The sequence below is a fragment of the Pistacia vera genome, unplaced genomic scaffold, assembly GCF_008641045.1.
Source record: "Pistacia vera cultivar Batoury unplaced genomic scaffold, PisVer_v2 Contig760, whole genome shotgun sequence".
In the NCBI taxonomy this organism is placed as follows: Eukaryota; Viridiplantae; Streptophyta; class Magnoliopsida; order Sapindales; family Anacardiaceae; genus Pistacia; species Pistacia vera.
In genome coordinates, this window is record NW_022196624.1 from 319,464 (window position 1) to 332,216 (window position 12,753).

The 12,753-nt window shown below is 34.5% G+C and overlaps 1 pseudogene; it reads right to left on the bottom strand.

Annotated features, from left to right (window-relative positions):
- Positions 1 to 806: 806 nt before the first annotated feature.
- LOC116116106 lies at positions 807 to 5,198 on the bottom strand (annotated as a pseudogene).
- Positions 5,199 to 12,753: the final 7,555 nt, after the last annotated feature.

The following is a 12,753-nucleotide window of genomic DNA, read 5'->3' on the forward strand; positions in this document are numbered from 1 at the left end:
ATAGTATACCCAGAACTAGATGGAATAAGTATGTTTTATCTTTTGAAGACTAAATAAGAATAAATTTCTTAAATTTATTAGTAATTTAGTTTTAATAATTTTAACTCTTATCATAATTCTAATAGTTTTAATAATTTGATAGGTTTATTTCATTTAATCAATGCAATAAATTTAAAAAAATCATAATTCTAATAGTTTTAATAATTTGATAGGTTTATTTCATTTAATCAGTGCAATAAATTAAAAAAAGAAAAGAATTAATTAAAATTATGAAAATAGTATTCTCATGATCTTTAGCATGGCCGTGGCGAGAATGATTGAAGTGATAGGAAGGTAAGCATGGTTTCCTCTGTAAATATTTGGATTTAATGCAGAGGGTTGAAGAAGGTACAAAAGAAGCTATTAATTAAAAGAGCTGACCTAGTTTGTACTTTTCTAGAGACAAGTAGCCTGGTTCAGAGGCTACAACCTACACCCTAAATTGACAGCAAAAAGCTGAGAAAAAAGTTACTGTTTAACCATGTTGTAGTTAATGTCTTTCAATGGCTGGCTGAACTTTTCCGCAAGAAATATGCTGACATTGTTGCTTAAAGCCAGCCATTTGAGAGACAATTTGAGTTATGGCAGCTTTCAATGGTTTAGTGCATCTCCGATGGCCACCCAGATTCCTTGTTCTTGTAAACAAGCTTTGTCTATGTCAGGCACAGCTCAACAGAAGACTTGTTCTTTTAGAGGCTATTTACATTGGTAAGACAAAACAACTAGTCTCAGTTTGTATCTGAAAAAAGTTTCAGATTTCTGCATACTCTTGTTACTTTCCAAGTATTTGCAGCCTTTTCTGTTCTGTTCTGATAGATTTTCAGAGATGGGATCTCAGTTTTTTTTTTTTTTCTTTTTAACAGGAGCAAGAATAGGAAGAAAAGGGCAAGTGGTATTATAGCAATTACAAGAAGCAATAACACTTCTATGTATTAGAAGAATTAATCTCCAATGAATAAAAAAAAAAAAAACAAAACACTAGGATGAACTAAATTTTGTGATGTAAAGAGTTAGCTGATCAATCAAGAAACTAGAAAAGTCCCCTTCGAATTCGAGCCCATGCTATAGCTGCGACTGCAACACCTCCCAAATGAGCTGATCCTGAGATATTACTATTTCCCTACATTATCAAAATAACACTATTCAAACTCACATCAAACATAATCTGAAAGTATAGGTTATCCTTGATTTAGAGTGGTTGGATTCAAATCTCCAGGTTTTAAATCCAATGTGGGGTGAAATCAAAAGGGACCAAAGATTTTCTATTGGCATAAAAGAAAACCATGGAAACAGTGTTGTCAGACTAAACCAAGCGGGAGATATAATAGAAGCAATTGTCATGATCGCTAACGCTCATATTTGTGTGAAAGCAAGTTCAAATGGGACAACATTTCAATACTTCTCAGTAGAATACCTATTATTGACCATTTAGATTGCATAAGGTTAAATTGTTTAAGCAATTATGGTTTACAAAAAGAAGGTAAAAAAGGTAGAAAAAATTAAAAACTTACCTCACTATCCTCAACATATCTTTACCAATTAGAAAGACTCCCTAAAAGAACAAAGAAAAAAAAACCTTTTAAGCATATTCATATTAATCTCAAACCAACATGTCCACAAAATTGAAGGGCTACACAATAACATGGCAGGCACAGGTATAATAAAGTCAAGATAGATAGTAGCCTTCGGATTCAGGAATATATTAGTAGCATGATAGCATTTACAGCCCCCACTGCCCCCTTAATGACAAAGAAGATCCTCAAGTTAAATGAATTCCACAATCAAACTAATACTTCATTTCTTTATCTATTGAAAAAAAAAAAAAAAAACTATGATTATGAATGTAGGAAAAATGTTTAACTTCAAATGCTTTTCTCAAACTTCTATTATATGAAATATAAACAACCTGGGAAAATATCATCCTAGGAAATCCATGCAAAAAGGTAATCAAAGAATGTATATAGGCCCATATGAGAGATGCATTGTGATGTAAAAAATAAAGGTTTCTAGTTGGTGTATTATAGTATAAAGTAGAGAAGGCAACATGAAATTAATAAAAAAAGGATTATGATGTTAACTGAGCAGGTAGATAAGCTTATTATGAATAAATACAAAATGTTTAGAAAAACAATGAACCTGTAATTTGAACAGGGATAAAAGATACTAATTTTTCAAACTTTGTCAGAAATAATGGAACCTTATAATGCCAAACCAGAATAGTCATTCTAAAAGGCATGTTAAAACTTAAAATGAGAGAATCCTTACTAATGCAGGAGTCCTGGAAGGGTCCTTCTGCCACATGCCTTGCCCTGCAGATAGCAAGAAGTGCGGCAAAACTATAATCAGCCCACCACAGATAAAGAATATTGCACTATCATTAATTATGAGCAGAACTCTATATGAATATTCACATTATATTCCAATGAACATATATAAATTTTATTCTTTGTAATTTGTTTAACAAAAATTTAATGTCATCATCAGCAACCATGCATTACAGTTAAATTGGAAATTTTACAAAAAAATCTTTATCAAAATTAGCCATCAGAGAATCTATCCAAATATTGTCAGATATGACTTACAGCAACTACTAATCCAATATTAGTCATCTCATAATAGGGTTGAAATTCAAATATTATGGAGCTTTGTTGTACCTTTGATGACATAGCCAGAAATGCATGGTGCACTAAATAGAACACTGAACCACCAATGCCCGGCTAGATACAACTTCAGCAAATATTCTGGTCCAAGAGTGTCCAATCTGCTCATAAAAAGAGCCAAAAATATATTGAACAAATAATCAATTTTAATTTTCCAAACAAATAAGAACAAGAGGTAATTTAGCTATCACTGCAGTAATAGTGCCCTATTCCAAGTCCCAACTATTTGTGTAAATACAAAAGCATTCAAATCATTCTAGCATATATCCTCTTATGTACGCTATTATTAGTTTACCTATAACTTAATCTTCATTCATAAGTTAGTGGTCTTCCAGAAAGTGAAGAAAATGTAAAAAACTGTAACCCATTGGCTGAAACTGCTAACAGGATGCACAGAACAAACCAATTTTAAATGATTCGGAGAAAAACATATTAATTTTCCTATCGATTATTTCTAAAGATAGAACACATGATCTCCCTACATCTTAGTATGGAAAGCCATACAACAATATTATTAGGCTCATTTTATGCATAGTTTCATAATCTAAGTTACCTTTTTACAACTAATGATGAGGTTTCAATCGCTGAGTGATGAACTTCACAAAACTTTGTGTGAGATATAACAGCAGAAAGAAATAAATTTTAACCAAACAAGAGATTTACAAGGCATGTGGTCATACATTCATTCCGAAGAAGTAAAGTCCAATAGTTTGACACAATGTGCTCCATGTCAACATGACTGAATGCAGAAGGTATCATTGTATGCACACGTCATGTAAAACATTGTCTAATGAAACCTGTTCAGAGAAAATCAATGAGTTAGGATAAAATGGTGATTAAAATAAGACTACTATTAGAATTGCTTGCAATTCTAAGTGGCCTCTCTTTCAACCGCATGCTCTGAATTTTGGGCCCAGGTTATAGAGAACTAGAAACAAATTTGCATATAAATCTTATATTGTATTTTATACAGGAGTATTCATTTGTTAAAGATACATTCTGCTTTAACTGCTAAAAAAAAAAAAATGCTGGTTGAGGTTCCTAGGCTCGTTTCTTCACCCAGACCTCTAACAAGACAAGAAAATCTATATTTCATTATTTGGTCAAATTTGTTAAAATATTGAGGACTTACAGTAAAGTTTTTCACCATAAAACTCTGATCTGCAAATCGCCATAATAAAAAAACAGCAACATTAGTTATAATCAAGCCCAAAACCACGTCATTAGCTGTTAGTCGGTGGGAACCATGATCTCCTGCGAATAAGGTATTTAGAAATATATACACATTCTCGAAACTATTACTAATGGAGTTCAAACCAACTTGCATATTCACTACGAAAATAACAAATATATTACATGAAAGATTCATATAGGACAAACAAAATGGTTCAATCAAATGAAACATTATCGTCAAATGAAACAAGGGGCAAAGGTTTAATCATTATACCTCAACATGGGTAACATTCTACATGGTGCACAGATAAATTGATTGATTCCCTTGATAAGAAAAAAAAAAACCTACAAACGGGGCATTAGAAACCCCAAGACATGGTAATTCTATTTGCTCATATTTGTGCTACTAACCAAAACAGATTTAGCAGCCTGTATTACTCAATTTTCTCTTTACCATGTGATCTTAGAGATTACAGGTGAGTATGCTCCGGCGTCAACAATTCCTCAAAATCACCATAGAATAAACCGATTAAGAAAAAAATGAATAGACAAATAAAGTCACAAATGCAGTCGTGTGCACGCAATGTCTGTTATGAATCCTGAAAAAAAAGTAATGTCTGTACCAAGTGATAAATTACTCGAAGTTCAAAAGAACATACAATGAATTCACATTTGATCATGACATAAGAGCAATTTAGGATACGGTTCCCGTAAACATACAGCAAAAACGACCCTCAAAACCACAAATAATGAAATGAAAAGTTGCAATTTTTTACTTAAAATATACAAAGCTCTAAGCTCTGTTTGGAAGCCGAGAAATCAAAGGAAAATGCAAAACACCTTCTCCAGTTAGTCAAAACCACAAGTTTCTTTTCTTTTTCACTTTTCCGTAAATATCGTCAGCAATCAAACAGACCCACAAACTGGAAAAAAACAAAAACAAAAGAAACACATAAATATTACCAGCCAGAAGAACGAGAACTTGGAGTGAACTGAAAACTTCGTTTTGGTAACTGAGCCCTCAAGAACAAAACTTTGCAATCAAACAAACATTTCCTCATCTGGGTACTTGAGAAACACAAGAAAGAGCGCTGCACAAGTAATGGGTTGAAGAGAAAGGTGTCAGCTTTCAATGGCAGAGTGTGGTGCGCACTCCATGAAAGATTACTGTGAAATGGGTGTCTTGAAAAAGAGCTGAAAAGAGGGTTTTTGATGGTGGTGAGAGAGTTGGAGAAGGTAGTGGTGTTGATGGGTGCTTTGGGAAAATTGGAAGCAAGTTGCTTGAGTTTGAGAATTCTCTGCATTTTTTGTTGTTGGTGTTTCGAAAGGTTTTGTTGGGAAGTTTGGGGAGTTCTTTGTTTGTGAAAGATGGCACAATTGGCATGCGATTTAAGAATAAAGATTGTTTGAAAAACTTTCACAACTTTCGCTCGTAATTAGTTTCGTTTGTTATTTTAGATAGGATTTTAGAAATAATACTGGATAGTTGAATAAGGTGATTATTATAAGATAAAATTTAAAAATTAATAAAAAATCCTTAGGTTTGCTAATTTAACTAAATACCCTAAAATATAAAATTTTTGTAAAATAACAAAAACATTCCCACCTACCCACAGTGCCAGATTCTGGCCACCATCGCCAGAATCTGGTATTACGACTTAGACCGGTCGGATTTGGCCGGACGTGCATCAATCTGGACGGATCTAGCCTGAAAAGGCCAGATCGATGGCCAGATCTGACCGTTAACAGTTGTAAAAGGCCAGATCTGGTCGTCAGTGACGGCCAACTCTTGGCCGTTTCCGGCCAGATCGGCGAATTACTGGCTAGTTCCGATCGTTTATAGGGCGTTGTGATAGATTCCGGCTACCACCGACGGTGGTTGTCAGAATCTGGCAACTATGGGTGGGTGGAGGTGTTTTTGTTAATTTTAAACTTTTTTTCTAGGGGTATTTAAGAAATTAATAAACTTAAGGGGTCTAAAAGTAATTAAAAAATATAATAATATTTCCTAAATAATTAAACAAAAAAATATTTTGGGAATAGGATTGGGAAAAGGGTATGAAATAATAAACCAAACGCACCCAATAATGTTTTACTCATAAATTACAGTTGTATCATACAAATAGATAAAAATAACACAAAATTTATATAAAATGACTACTCTATCTTTTATTTTTTTGTATGTATAACTCAGTTGTATAATTCAATTGTAAGCATAACATTACTCAACTTCGTTAACTTTTGTTAGGACTCGGCTAGGACTATTTTCTTACCCCCCATAACATAAAGAAATGACGAAGTGCCCCTTTAATTAACCATTTATACCTGTTATCGGCAATTTTTTATGTGATCCTAATTGAGGAAAGAACAAAATAAATATTTTATGTTAAAACACAGAATTATAAATTAAATATTTTTAAAATAAGACATAAAATATTTTTATTATTTAAAAAAATATTTTTAACCATCATTCTTAGGTCGCTAGAATCAAGATCTCTCCTTTTTTTTTTTTTTTTTGTGTGTGTTATTATTGATTTTTCAATTTAAAAAATATATTTTAATGTTTTTATACTTTTACTTTCTAAAATAATTTACTTTTTGATCTTGTATTTATTAATTTGCAAAAAAAAAAATTATGTTTCAATTTTTAATTTAAAAAAAAAAATTAGTTTACAAATAAAAAATGTTAAAAGAAATACAAGTACATGTTTTTAATAAATTGTTTTAATATTTTTATGTCTTTTAAAGAAACATATTAAATTTTTTTTTTTTTTATCAATTTACTTAGGTAATAGTGGTCAAATTTTAAAATATCTATGGGTATTTATGTAATTGCAGAAAGCTAAGGCATCATCAAAGGTAATTTTTATTTTTTCTTAGTCAACTATGGTATTTAGAGTTTTTATTTTGTTAAGAAAAGAGATAATGGTTTTAACAATCTAAGAATGGTGGTTTTGTCGTTTCGATGATAAGAGATCACTTTAAAAAAAAAAAAGTAATTTTTGTTAAAAATAATGATAAATTTCAAAATTTATTTTATTTTTTATAAACTTTTTCTATATATTTTATTATTTTGGAATATTTAATTTATAATTCCGTATTTTAACATAAAAAGTCTTTTTTACCTTCCCTTAATTAACTTTAACACCAAAATTGACTAAAAGAGTTGCAACTTGTAAGTGACTAATTACATGGACAACTTGTCCCCTTTTCCATATCAGATTGGGTGTAAAGGAAAGGCCAAAATACATGTTCCCACCCAAGGTTTACCAAAACGACTTTGCCACCCTTGAATGAAAAATCATCAAATTTCCACCCTTCGCTACTTTCACATTTTAACGAGCTTTGACCATTTAAATATCCTTGTTACCCTTACAAAATTCTTTATTCTAATACTAAGAAATTAACAAACTAATTTTATAACCCCTGAATTAATAACATTTATAATAAGCCTCTACATATCAAATTTTATTCACCAACACTCTCTTCTTAACAGTTTTCTTTTGCACCACAATAAACACACAAAAACCAACCAATCACCATAGGAGTTGTATTTCTCCATCATCCACAAATCATTGGATTAGTAGTTTTATAGCAATTATAAAAGGCAATAACACTTTCTATGTATTAGATTAATTAACCCCTTATTGGATAAAAAATCAGGATGAATTTTTTTGCCAATGGATTAGATTGTATGACCATAATATTATTCAAACTCACATCAAACATAGTTTAATTGAAGCAACCATCATAATAACTAACCGTCATATTTGTGTGAAAGCAGGTTCAAAATATTATGTCTTAACCAACCCTTGGATGTCCGAGTGGTTCGATAGAGACTCTTGAGTGTATTACGTAAGAGATCTTGAGTTCAAGTTCTTCCTTCATTGCTAATAAGGGTGGCTATTGAAGTTCTTACCCGACCGGTAGTTTCAGAGTCTCAGGCGATTATTTGAAATGCGCGTAAGCTGATCCAGACACTCCCGATTATCAAAAAAATAAAACAAAATAAAATACTATGCCATGTCTAATAAACGGAACAACATTTTGATACATCTTATTATTGACCATTTAGATTACATAAGGTTTCATTCTTTACCGATTATGGTTTACAAATACTGGAAGGTAAAACACGTACAAAAAACTATGGTTTACAAAGATATTAAAGTGTATTGTATTTAAAAAGACAAATAAAAGATGATTTTCAATATTTAAAAATAATAATTTTTGAGTAGTATTATTTGAGTCCCATTAAAACTATTTTCAAACTCCATATTAAATTAAAATAATTATATTATATTTCATAAAGAGGCTTGTCTACTCCCCATCTAACCTTTAATGGAGTTATTAATTTTGAATTTTAAACTTGCATGGATTTTAAAATAAAAGTTTTTTGCATACGATGTTATTTAGGAGTAATATTACGTCTACAACCGAATCTCACAACTTTTTCTTATAACCTCAATATGATAGCTGAGTTAGCAACTGTCACGTCACCCCACCACACCCAAGGCACTAAACCTAGACACGAACGATCATTTCTTAGGAAGGAACAGTATGAAAGAACAACAATTTCTTAATGAGGAATGATTTTTTCTTATGAATTGAATAATCATTCCTTATGAATGAACGATCGTTCGTTTTAAAAAAAATAATTGTTTGTCTCTAAGAAATGACCATCAAAGTCTTTAGTTGATATGGTAGTGCCAACTCGTCTGCCACGTTAAGGTTATAAGAGAAGATCGTGAAATTGAGTTATACACGTAATATTTTTATGTTATTTAGAATTCAAGTATGAAGGTTAAAATAAGAAAGGGAGCAAATAAAAGTAATATTAAAATAAGGTGTGTGTCTGATTTTATTTGATTAATTTAATTTTAATATAACGTTTAAAAATAGTTTTGACAACCTCAAATAACAACCTTTTAAATAACTTTTTTTCCATATAACATTAACAACCCAAAATTAATCAATAATGCAAAAGAAATCGCACCTAAATAAAATAAATAAATAAAGAAATGACCATAATTTGTTTATAAACTTTGTAATTTATTTATGAGTAAACGACATATTCCCACTCGAGGTTTGGCAAAATCCCAAGCAGATACCCTCGGTTCCATTTATTCCAAATCCCTACCCTTAAATGAACGTTGTTAGTGACGGTTTGGTTTTGTGATAGGCTATTACGAAACTGCCCTTCACCCCATTCCAAACCATAGTCCATTCTAAGCCACTCCATCCCAAACCGCCACCACAACCGACCAAACTACCCCTATTCCAAACCAACACCGCAGTCGGCCCACCCTACAATCAATCAACAAATCAAATTCACTCCAAAACACAGGTGGTGGGAGACCGCAGTGGCACGAAAAATCAGCGGCAGTGGGGAAAACAACCAGAAAAAAACCTACAACCAATTAACAAATTAAATTCACTCCAAAACACAACAAAAACACAGCAAATCAAACTCAAAACAAAAGCTCCAAATCAACCCAAACCCAGCTATGGCACGAAGAGATAGGGAAGTGATGGACGGCGACCAAACGACTGTCAAGGATGGAAGGGGTTTTCGAGAGGGGAGGCTGGTGAGGTGAATGGCGGTGACGGGAGGGATTTCTATTGCCAAAATCGACAGGAAAAATGGAAAAATCATGCAAACCCTAGATTTGTGTGGGCGATTGAGGGGTTCTCTTGGATACAGTTGAGAGGGGTTTTGGTGTGTTGGTTAAGGGGAAGTGATCGATGGTGATGAGGGTGTCTAGCGACGCCAGAATCAAGCGGTTGGGCATGCACTCTCGGGAAAGGCAAAATCGCACGGTGAAGAAGAAAAAAAATGGAGAAATGCAAGAGGGAGATGGATAGTCACGGCTAGATCTGGGCTTCATTATCGGAAAGGACAGAAAAATGGTCGGCGGCGACGCCGACAAAGATGAGAGAAAGCAGAAGATGAAAAGGTGAAGGTAGAGGTGGGAGAAAATTTAACTGGCCGGCCATCCCAAGTTTTCATTTAACAAAATGGCCTTGAAAATGTTTTTCATTTTTTTATTTATTTAGAGAAGCTGACGTGGCACAGTTAGGATCCATTAAACATGTAAAATGGGTTAAAATGAAACGATTAAAACATATAAGGACAAAATCATAATTAATGAAAGTTTTTAAAATTTGAAATTTGAAAAAGAGCCCCACCCATTCAAATCGCTTAATCGAAACTGATTAAGGCAAAAATCGATATCTTCAATCCCTAAACGCATTCTGTGCAATTTCTGGCGATAACAGTCCACATTCCTACAAATTTTCACACCCAAATTCAATCTTAAAGCTTCTTCCTTTCTTAAAACCATGACTGACATTCACAATGAGGAGGAAAACCCAACGCCTCTTCGAATCGTAGAGTCCGGCCGCGCAAGCAGTTCAATGGCTACTCCGGTGGATCTTTCGATTAGTGAAGGTGTTCCAACAGCAGAGACAACGACGACACAACAAGAGAGAGAACAGAGCAAAACGGTTCTGAAGAGGAAGAGGATGTCGACCAGAATTCAGGCCAGGAAGAGGAGTCCGGCGAGAGTTCAGGCAAGGAGAAGGAGGTCGTGGAGAAGGAGGCCGCCGAAGAAAAGGTATTTGTACTTACCAAGACCTAAGATCGCTTAAGCGATCCTTTGTATCGCTTAAGAGATTGATGGCTTTTACTTTTGGTCGCTTAAGCAATTTAGGATTGCTTGAGAGTAAAAGCGATGAATCGCTTAAGCGATCTTAGATCTGGCAGATGTTGATTCTGCCTCGTACAAGATCGCTTAAGCGATCTGTAATCGCTTAAGCGACCAAGAGTAAAAGTGATGAATCGCTTTTACTCTTGGTCGCTTAAGCGATCTCTTCCGAGGCAGAATCAAATCTGGCCAGATCTATAATCGCTTAAGCGATCCTTTGTATCGCTTAAGAGATTCTTTTGTTTGACTCTTGGTCGCTTAAGCGATTTTAGATCGCTTAAGAGTAAAAGCGATGAATCGCTTAAGCGATCTTAGATCTGGGTAGATGTTGATTTTGCCTCGGAAGAGATCGCTTAAGCGACCAAGAGTAAAATCAACGAATCGCTTAAATGATCTTCTATATTGCTTAAGCGATTCGTCGCTTTTACTCTTAAGCGATCTGAAATCTGTTAAGCGATTTCAGATAGCTTAAGAGATCTTGTATGAGGCAGAATCATCTGCCCATCGCTTAAGTGATTCTTCCGGAGCGTATTTTGTTTATATTTGATTTAGTTTAATTTTTTTGCTGATATTTTGTTTATATCGATTGTGCAGATTTTTCGGACGTAAACTATAGAGAGTACGGGTTGGAGTATGTAAGCGATACGGTACCGTACTTCCCTGTGAGGGTGACAGTGAGGTCAAGTTGGGATGTTTTAACAAGAATAACGGGGGTTTTAGGGACAATGAGGAATGGTGAAAGGAGATTCAAAGAGACTTGTTTTAGTCATTTTTTGGATACAGACACAAAATGGAAAAAAGACATTTTGGGGGTCGAGAGCGCATTATATGTTGCTGCACTCAATAAAAAGCAACAAAAAGCATGAAACGTGGTTCGTGGTAGATGGAAAGCCACTACGTTTCGGGATGATGGAATATGAATTGGTGACTGGCTTAAGATGTGGGGAATTGTCAGGTGAGGTTGAGGAAAAAAGAATAAAGGACAATACGGGAGCCAAAAGGTTGGCTAACAAGGTTTTGGTGGGGAACACGTCTATTAAGGCACAGGAATTAGAGGACAAGTTAAAAGATGGTGAGTTTAACGATTCAGAGACGTTCAAACTGTGCTTGGTATTGTTCTTACATTCGATCCTAATGGCTGGTGACTCAACAAAAGCCGTTGATATTGATTGAGTGAAGTTTGTAAGCAACTTGAACTTCTTTAATGCTTATCCGTGGGGACGGGTATCATTTAAGCGAACCATGGACTCCCTGCAAGCAAAAGACCTGGTGTTAAAGCACTCCCAATGGGCCGAGAAGAATAAAGCGGTGACGTACAATTTGTTTGGCTTCCCATGGGCAATGCAGGTAAATATTAATATCTTTTTGTTATATTTTTTTTAATATATGTGTTTGAATTATGATATGGACTGTTTTTTACAATATAGGCTTGGATGTATGAGGCCATCCCTGTCCTGGCTAAGGTAGGGGGAAGGATTAGGGCTTTGATTGTGCAACATACATTTCCTAGGATGTTGCGGTGGCACGACCAGAAGTGTACCCATTTGGATTATGAGCAAATAGAGATTGAAATTCAATCAGCTCGAGTAAGATTAAAGGATTAAGCTTTTGAATATGCATTTGCTTTAAAATGTCGCTTAAATCTGATTGATTTTGTTTCTTATTGCAGGGGGTTGTCCGTCCCTTCCTCACCGCTACTGGGGGTGAAGCGCAACAACATTATGTCACATCTTTCCTAGCATTGGAGGATCAAATGGATGAAGGGATAGACCGCCTGACGCGGGATCTACAAGGGGTCACACATGTGAGGGCAGTTGTAGGGCCACTACTTGAGAATGTGGTTGACACCGAGGAGGATGAAGCCGCAATCGGTGGAAGGGAAGAGGAAGGGAGGGAGGAAGAGGTTCGTATGCCTCAGCAAACCGGTACAACAAGTACCGCTTTGCGAAGGCGTCGAGGTCGGGAGAGTGAGGTGGTTGACCTCATAAACAGTTTGTTTGATAGTTTTACAATAGCTGTTTATGGAAGGTTTGATAAGATGGAAGAGCAGTTGAAAATGGTGGAGGAGAAAGTGGATAAAGTGGCAAAGAAAGTTGTTAGGGTGGAGTAGAAAATTGGTGGAGTATTGAAGGCGGTTGAAGTGCAACTTGGGCTGAAAAGAGAGAGCTGAAAGAGCA